The sequence below is a fragment of the Camelina sativa genome, chromosome 19 (assembly GCF_000633955.1).
Source record: "Camelina sativa cultivar DH55 chromosome 19, Cs, whole genome shotgun sequence".
Taxonomy (NCBI): domain Eukaryota; kingdom Viridiplantae; phylum Streptophyta; class Magnoliopsida; order Brassicales; family Brassicaceae; genus Camelina; species Camelina sativa.
Genome location: NC_025703.1, coordinates 23,650,594 through 23,658,625, shown reverse-complemented (window position 1 = coordinate 23,658,625; position 8,032 = coordinate 23,650,594).

The window sequence follows — 8,032 nt, the reverse complement described above, 5'->3', positions numbered from 1 at the left end:
CCCGCCCTATACATTGACAGACGAAGCCAAAACAAGCTTATTGGAATGTGTGAAACACTCGGTTAAATTCCCTGATGGTAATTTGGCAGACTTAGCTAGTTGTGTTGATATGGAAAATGGAAAGTTTTCAGGCATGAAGAGCCATGACTGCCATGTTTTTATGGAGCGGTTACTTCCATTTATCTTTGCAGAACTCCTTGACCGGAACGTCAACCTTGCGTTATCAGGTATATTAATTAATTACTTAAAGTTCTATATATATGAAGTGATTAAAGTTTTTCCGTAATTAATGTGATGAATTTTGAATATATTGTAGGGGTTGGAGCATTTTTCCGGGACTTATGTTAGAGAATTTTGCATACAAGCCGACTTCAAATTCTAAAATAGAACATTGTTTTAATCCTTTGCAATTTGGAAAAGATAATTCCACCATCCTTTTTTTTGATGTAATAGAGAACCTGCCTATACATCTTCCCTACGAAGATGAATTAGGAGGCTTTGTCCAATATAGGTGGATGTATCCTTTTGAAAGGTTTTTCAAAAAATTGAAAGGAAAAGGAAAGAACAAAAAATATGTGGCAAGATCAATTTTTGAATCAAATATCAATAGTGAGATTGCTTATTTCTCTGAGCACTTCTTTGCTGCGAATATACAAACAAAGTCAAGGTGAGCAATTAAGGTTAAATATTTTTAATGTGATATGTTAATGAGAATAATTACTTTTTAATAATTTGGTAAGGTTAACAAGATTAGATGAAGACGAAGCCCTTGAATATCATGTCCCTGGAGTACCCTCTATATTTACTCAAGTTGGCCGTCCCAATGGAGAAATGAATGAAATATGGCTTTCAGATGATGACTATCGTTGCACACACGCATATTTTTTATAGAATTGTTACTATTTTCAGCCTATTGAGAGGTATATAAGTTACATGCCACCAATTAGTTACATTTTAATATATCTAATTCCACTATCTTTTCTCATATACATTGTTGGTGATCTTATCTTTCTTTATATAGTATGTTGGTGATCCTATCCAGGACTTACCGAAAAAGAACTCTCTGCGAAAAGAGCTGACGAATATCATTTATGGGTTAAACAATATGTATATTAAAAAATATTTGTGATATACATATTTTACTTATGTTATTATTTAACATATCTATATGAATGCAGGTTAGTTATTGGAACGCCACCAATCCATTTCCTACTTGGGTTCAAGAGATTGTGCATGGACCTTTGAACAAAGCTAAAACATGGCCAATGTATTTTACAAGAGGTTATTTGTTTCATACAGAGAATCACGGTGCTGGACGAAAGACATGTAACTATGGGGTCTCTGTTAAAGGTAACAATTATACGGATGCATTTGTTGCTGCAGATTTCTATGGGAAATTAACTGAAGATCACACTTTTTAAGTGCAAGTAGTATGACCCTGTTATTGGTAGAGGCACTCGAAGGAGTAATGGTAGCGTTGTAGATGTTCTTTCATCCATAAAGTACAATAAATACAAACCATTTATTCTAGGTACGTATATAAATACCCATTAATTATTTATTGTCACTATCACATTTATATAGAATATGTGTTACTTTTACATGTTGATTGCAAACAGCATCTCAAGCCCATCAAGTTTGTTATATTTCGTACCCATATATAAAGAAACCGAAGAATTTGTGGCTCAATGTTCTGAAAGCGAATCTGAGGGGAAACATTTCTGGAGAACCGGCTCTTTTACAAACAGAAAATAATGATGCTGTATTGATGAATACAACTGAAGATGTCGTAAATTTGGAAGGGAGAGTCCCAATAAATCTCGATTACGATGTTGATGACGCAGAACCTGAAGATGAATTTATGTGTAATTTATCATCTTCGGATGATGAGGAAGAAGATGACGAAGAACCCTGATGATTATATATATATATAAACTATGTAATATATAAAATATGTAATATAGTCTTGGTGCTTTAAGCTATGTAATATAAATTATGTACCTGATTAGGGATAGGACTTAGACCTGTTCAGTTGGTCCCCAACGACTCTTGGCGGGACTTTAGTTCTCCTAGTACAGCCATATTTAGAGACTTTGTGGCTTTTGAGTACGGTTGGTATATCGACTTTGGATGACAATTCGGGGGCTCGTTGTAGGGCGGCAACCCGAGAGATGAATATTGGACTTTTTTTTATATTATGGCATGCGGGCTTAGTCCCGATGAGGAGCCTATATTATGGCATGCAGGTTTCAACCTAATGAGGAGACAATAAAAACACAAGGTCTAGACCTATGAGTAAAGGAAAGTTCAAAAGTCGAGAGCAAATAATGCCTGAAACGTGAGTTTATCGCCTAGAGGCGACCTTCATAGATTGGTCGGAGGAGTGCGGGGCGTGGGGGAACGATTGCACGAGAGTACTTGGCTGATGGTTGTTCGAGATTCGAGGACGAATCAATGTTGGTAGGGGAGAATTGTAACATCCGCGAACCAAAATGTGCATTTTGGGATGGGTGTCGATCGACACCAAGGGTGGTGTCGGTCGACACCAACATTTTCTGGTTTGACCAAATTGACTTAATTGTCGATTTGGGTCGGTTTTGTTTATGGAAAACCATTGAATCGTGATATTTAAGTGGGAGGACGACCTAGGTCATGCCTTCATTTGTTTTTGGCCGTTGTCAGAGAGAAAACGTATTGGGAGAGATTGTGAGATTTCTTGGCTGATCTTGGGAGATCTGAGGCTAGAAGGGTGTTATAAGCTTGCTAGGAGAGTTGGATTCGTTGTTGTTGGTCATAACCTTCCTGCAAAGAGGTGAGTGCATGACCATGGCTGATCTAAGTCTGAGATTTCCGTTGTCTTGCTTTTTTGTTGTTGTTTTGTGGTGATTTCTTGCATGTTATGGTTGCTATAGATTTCCTACGGATTCATATGGCTTTGGGTTTCAGTATTGGGTGGATTGGAGGTGATAGGAAGCGAGATGCGACTCTGATATGTCTATATTTTGCGTCTTCTTAGCATGTATTTGTCATGCATTTAGCTAGGATAACTAGTCGTTTTGTGTCATTTTAGAACCTCTTTTATACACTTTGCATGTTTAGGAAGTTTTTGCATCATCCTTTCATACATTGTGCATTTTGGAGTATTTCAGGTGTCTAGGAGACGTCGGAAACGCAGACGATCGAGCCACTCTCAACGGCACCAATCAAGCCACTCTCAGCGGCACCAATCGAGCCACTCTCAGCGACACCAATCGAGCCACTCTCAGCGGCACCAATCGAGCCACTCTCGCCCAAGCAATCGAGCCATTGTCGCCCAGTCCGACTCGATGCACATGTCAGGAAGACGTTTTGTCTTACACGCTTCAGGAGATTCCCAAACCGACGCTTCACCTTGTCGTTTTAAGTTTTAGGGATTTATATGTTTTTACTATAAATAAGTTTTGTTAAGTCTTGGCAGAGGACATCTTACATCTTTTATATCGTATTGTTTTCTTTTCCTTAAGGTTAACCTAGCCACCAAATACGTTCTGAGACTTTGTATTCCGATATCTTGGAGATTATTCAGTTTTTGCATTGGATTCCTTCTACAAAGTTGTTCATCTTATTTTATCTACCTAATAATGCTTGTTTCGATATTTTCTATGTTTGCTTCCTTGATGATGATTTTCGGATCTGAGTAGTGTGGTAGTGTTTGAGGTTGGGATAGATTAGGAGGAGGATCTTAGGATGTATAATGTATAAGCTTTGATTGTATGATTCCCTTCTGGACTAGAGTTAGAAATACTAGTTTCTCTCTGATCAATTGGAACTGGGTTTTAGACATTTCCGCATCCAAAAGGTGTTCGATGAAATGTCTGACCAACTAGTGCCAGAGACTTACGTTCCTAGCCTAAGAGATTAGTTGTCTAGGATGTTTGTTGACGTGAATGAACTTGTTTTTCATGCCATGCTTGATCATGTTTCTCTAGCGGGAGCTAAGTTTGGAAGTGGTTGAGTTTGAGTAGCTTCTGTCAAGAGATTGAATTAGCTAAGAAGTGATATTCATTGTTCAGAGATGGTTTACTTGTGACATGTTAAATACTCTATGGACTAGGATACTCCACCGACATCAATTACTCCCATCCTTAGGACCTTTTTCTTTCCGATTTTTATTACATTCCTGAGACTGTTTGGTTTCTTGCCTTTTTAGTTCATGCTTAGACTCGTTTATGTTTTTATTCATTTTCGCTACTTGTCATGCATTCTCGTTTCTAGTTCTGTGACTCATTTTCGTTTTGTACTGTCATCATTCTAGGACTGTTATACAAACACTCTCTTTGAATTGGCTTGACTTGTGATTTTTCGATTGCATCTTAATTGTTAGTAAAGTTTCCCATCTGGATTGACACCTTAAGTATTACAACTGCATAAGGTTAATTGAACCTGCTAGGATAGAGACACAAAAATCTTAGTATCAATTTGGCGTCGTTGCCATTTGGGATTCGTTTTGCTACATTATGGATTTCAAGTAACTTCCTGAACAAGGACGTAGATGAAGGTTGGTAGCTGGTTGAGAATCTCGCCCAGTCTGACGACAACTACAATGAAGACTATGACCGCACAGTTAGAGGTGACGCTGGGCCTGAGGAGAAGTACAAGAAGGACCTCAAGAATGTCAATGAGAAACATGACCGTATCTTGCTAAGCTAGCAGAGGAGCATCCACTTTGTATTCTGAGGATGATCCTTTCCAAGTTCCAGATGGGGAGGGTGAGCAGACTGAGGAGATCAACTATGTCTAGAATCAGGGTGGGTACAACAAAGGTTACAACCAATACAAGACAAACCCCAATTTGTCTTACCGAAGTAACAATGTTGCCAATCCACAAGATCAGGTGTATCCGCCTCAACAACAACAGCAAGGTCAACCAAAACCTTTTGTGCCTTACAATCCGGGATTCGTTCCTAAACAACAGTTCCAGCATGGTTATCAGGCTCCCTCAGGACCTTCGCCAGGATTCCGCCCTCAACAAGTTCAGCCTACTACAACCCCAGATCAAGAAATGAAACAAATGATGCAACAACTTCTTTAGGGCCAGCTAGCGGTTCTATGGATACTGCTAAGAAGTTTGCTGACCTTAGTCAGCGGATGGAATGTTCCTACAATGATCTGAACGTCAAATTCGAAGCTCTGAATTCGAAGATAAGGTACATGGAAGGCCAATCCGCTTCTACTTCTGCACCAAAGCATGGCCAATTCCCAGGAAAGGCTGTTCAGAACCCCAAGGAGTTCGCCAATGCCATTACGCTGAGAAGTGGGAAAAAATTGCCTCCTAGGAAGGGCGTTCCAGACGTCACTGAGGACAGTGAGGAATTCGATGGGGAGGATTTTGTTCAGGATGAAACTCTGATGAAGAACCCACTCGAAGTAGTCAAGGATCCGGTTGAACCAGTGAAGCAGTCCGAACCTGAAGCTGTTAAGGAGCCTATTGTTTCTTATGACAGACCTGCGAGGTTCATCCCTCCGCCGTACAAGCCTCCTCTACCATTTCCAGTGAGGTTTAAGAAGCAACTCACTGAGAATTACAAAGCCTTGTTCGAAAAACAAGTCAAGGAGATTGAGTTGAGAATGCCATTGCTGGATGCATTCACACTTGTTCCTCACTACCAGAAATTCCTCAAGGACTTAGTGATGGAGAGATCAAAAGAAGTTCAAGGCATGGTGTTACTAAGTCTTGAGTGCAGTGCAATCATTCTGAAGAAGATTGTACCGAAGAAGCTCAAAGATCCTGGATCATTCACTTTACCTTGCTCCCTTGGACCTATGTCTTTTGATAGGTGTTTATGTGATCTTGGCACTTTAGTTAATCTGATGCCATTCTCCGTGGCTAAGAGGTTGGGTTTTACCAGGTTTAAGGGATGCGACATCTCCCTCATCCTTGTAGATAGATCAGTGAAACTTCCACATGGTATTTTAGAGGACTTACCTGTCAGAATCAGAGACGTGGAAGTGCCAACCGACTTTGTGGTTCTGGAGATGGATGAAGAACCAAAAGATCCTATGATATTAGGAAGACCATTCCTAGCGACTGCCGGAGCCATCATTGACGTTAGAAATGGCAAGATTGATCTCAATCTGGGCGACGACTTCATTATGAAGTTTGACATCAAGGGTACTTTGAAGAAGCCAACAATAGGAGGACAAGTCTTCTACATTGAAGAGATGGATAATTTGGCTGATGAGTTGTTGGAGGAATTAGCTGAGGAGGATCATCTCAAGACTGCTTTAACCAAGGGTGGAGAAGAAGGGTTCCTGCATGAGGAGACCACTTGTTACAAGAATCTGCTAGACTCCCACAGAGAAACGGATGGACCAGAGGAATTCGAGCAGCTATCTGACGCAGAGGAGATATGTGCAGTTGAGACAGAAAGTTTAAAATGTGATATCTCCCACTTGACCGACGTCAAGACCCGACTCGAGACACTGACGTCCCGCTCGCTCCAGCCGCACCCTTCCCACTCGACCGTGATCACTCAAGACTCCCATGCTGACGACTGGTTGGAACTGAAAGCTCCAAAAGTAGAACTCAAAACTCTCCCTTCCGGACTAAGGTACGTTTTTCTGGGAACCAATTCTACTTATCCTGTCATAGTGAATGCTAGGTTGAGTGATGATGAATTGGGGATGCTAGTAACTGAGCTTAAGAAGTATAGAAAGGCTATAGGTTATTCTTTAGATGATATCAAGGGAATCTCACCTAGTCTTTGTACACATAGGATCAATCTTGAAAATGAGTCTTATGCTAGCATTGAACCCCAAAGGAGATTAAATCCTAACCTGAAAGAAGTATTAAAGAAAGAAATCTTAAAACTGCTTGATGCTGGAGTTATCTATCCTATCTCTGATAGTACTTGGGTATCTCCAGTGCACTGTGTACCTAAAAAGGGAGGAATAACTGTAATTAAAAACGAAAAAAATGAGTTAATCCCAACTAGGACGATCACAGGACGTAGGATGTGCATTGATTATAGGAAGTTGAATGATGTTTCTAGGAAATATCATTTTCCTCTGCCTTTCATTGATCAAATGTTGGAGAGACTAGCTAGTCATCCTTATTACTGTTTCCTTGATGGGTATAGTGGATTCTTCCAAATCCCTATCCACCCAAAATGATCAGGAAAAGACAACTTTTACTTGTCCTTATGGCACTTTTGCCTACAGACGCATGCCATTTGGTTTGTGTAATGCTCCTGCCACCTTTCAAAGGTGCATGACATCAATTTTCTCGGATTTGATTGAGGAGTCAGTGGAAGTTTTTGTGGATGACTTCTCTGTATACAGTTCCACTTTCTCCTCTTGTTTGTTGAATCTGTGCATGGTATTGACGCAATGTGAGGAGACGAACCTGGTGCTGAATTGAGGTTGACAAAGCTAAGATCGAGGTCATGGTTCAGCTTCAACCGCCTAAGATAGTGAAGAACATCAGAAGTTTTCAGGGACATGCTGGGTTTGATAGGAGATTCATCAAGGACTTCTCAAAAATTGCAAGACCATTAACAAGGTTTCTGTGTAAGGAGGCTGAGTTCGAATTTGATGCAGCATGTCTGGAAGCTTTCAGCAAGATCAAGGAAGCCTTCGTTTCAGCACCCATAGTGCAAGCTCCGAACTGGGATCATCCGTTTGAGATTATGTGTGATGCTTCAGACTTTGCAGTTGGAGCAGTTCTGGGATATCGTATTGACAAGAAGCTTCATGTCATATACTACGCAAGTCGCACCTTGGACGAGACTCAAGGAAGGTATGCAACGACAGAGAAGGAACTCCTAGCAGTTGTTTGCATTCGAAAAATTCAGGAGTTATCTTATGGGTTCGAAGGTCATAGTGTATACCAATCATGCTGCTCTGAGACACATCTACTCGAAGAAGGATACCAAACCAAGACTGTTGAGATGAATTCTGCTTCTTCAGGAGTTTGATATGGAGATTGTTGACAAGAAAGGCATAGAAAATGGAGTTGCGGACCATCTGTCAAGAATGAGGATTGAAGATGTCG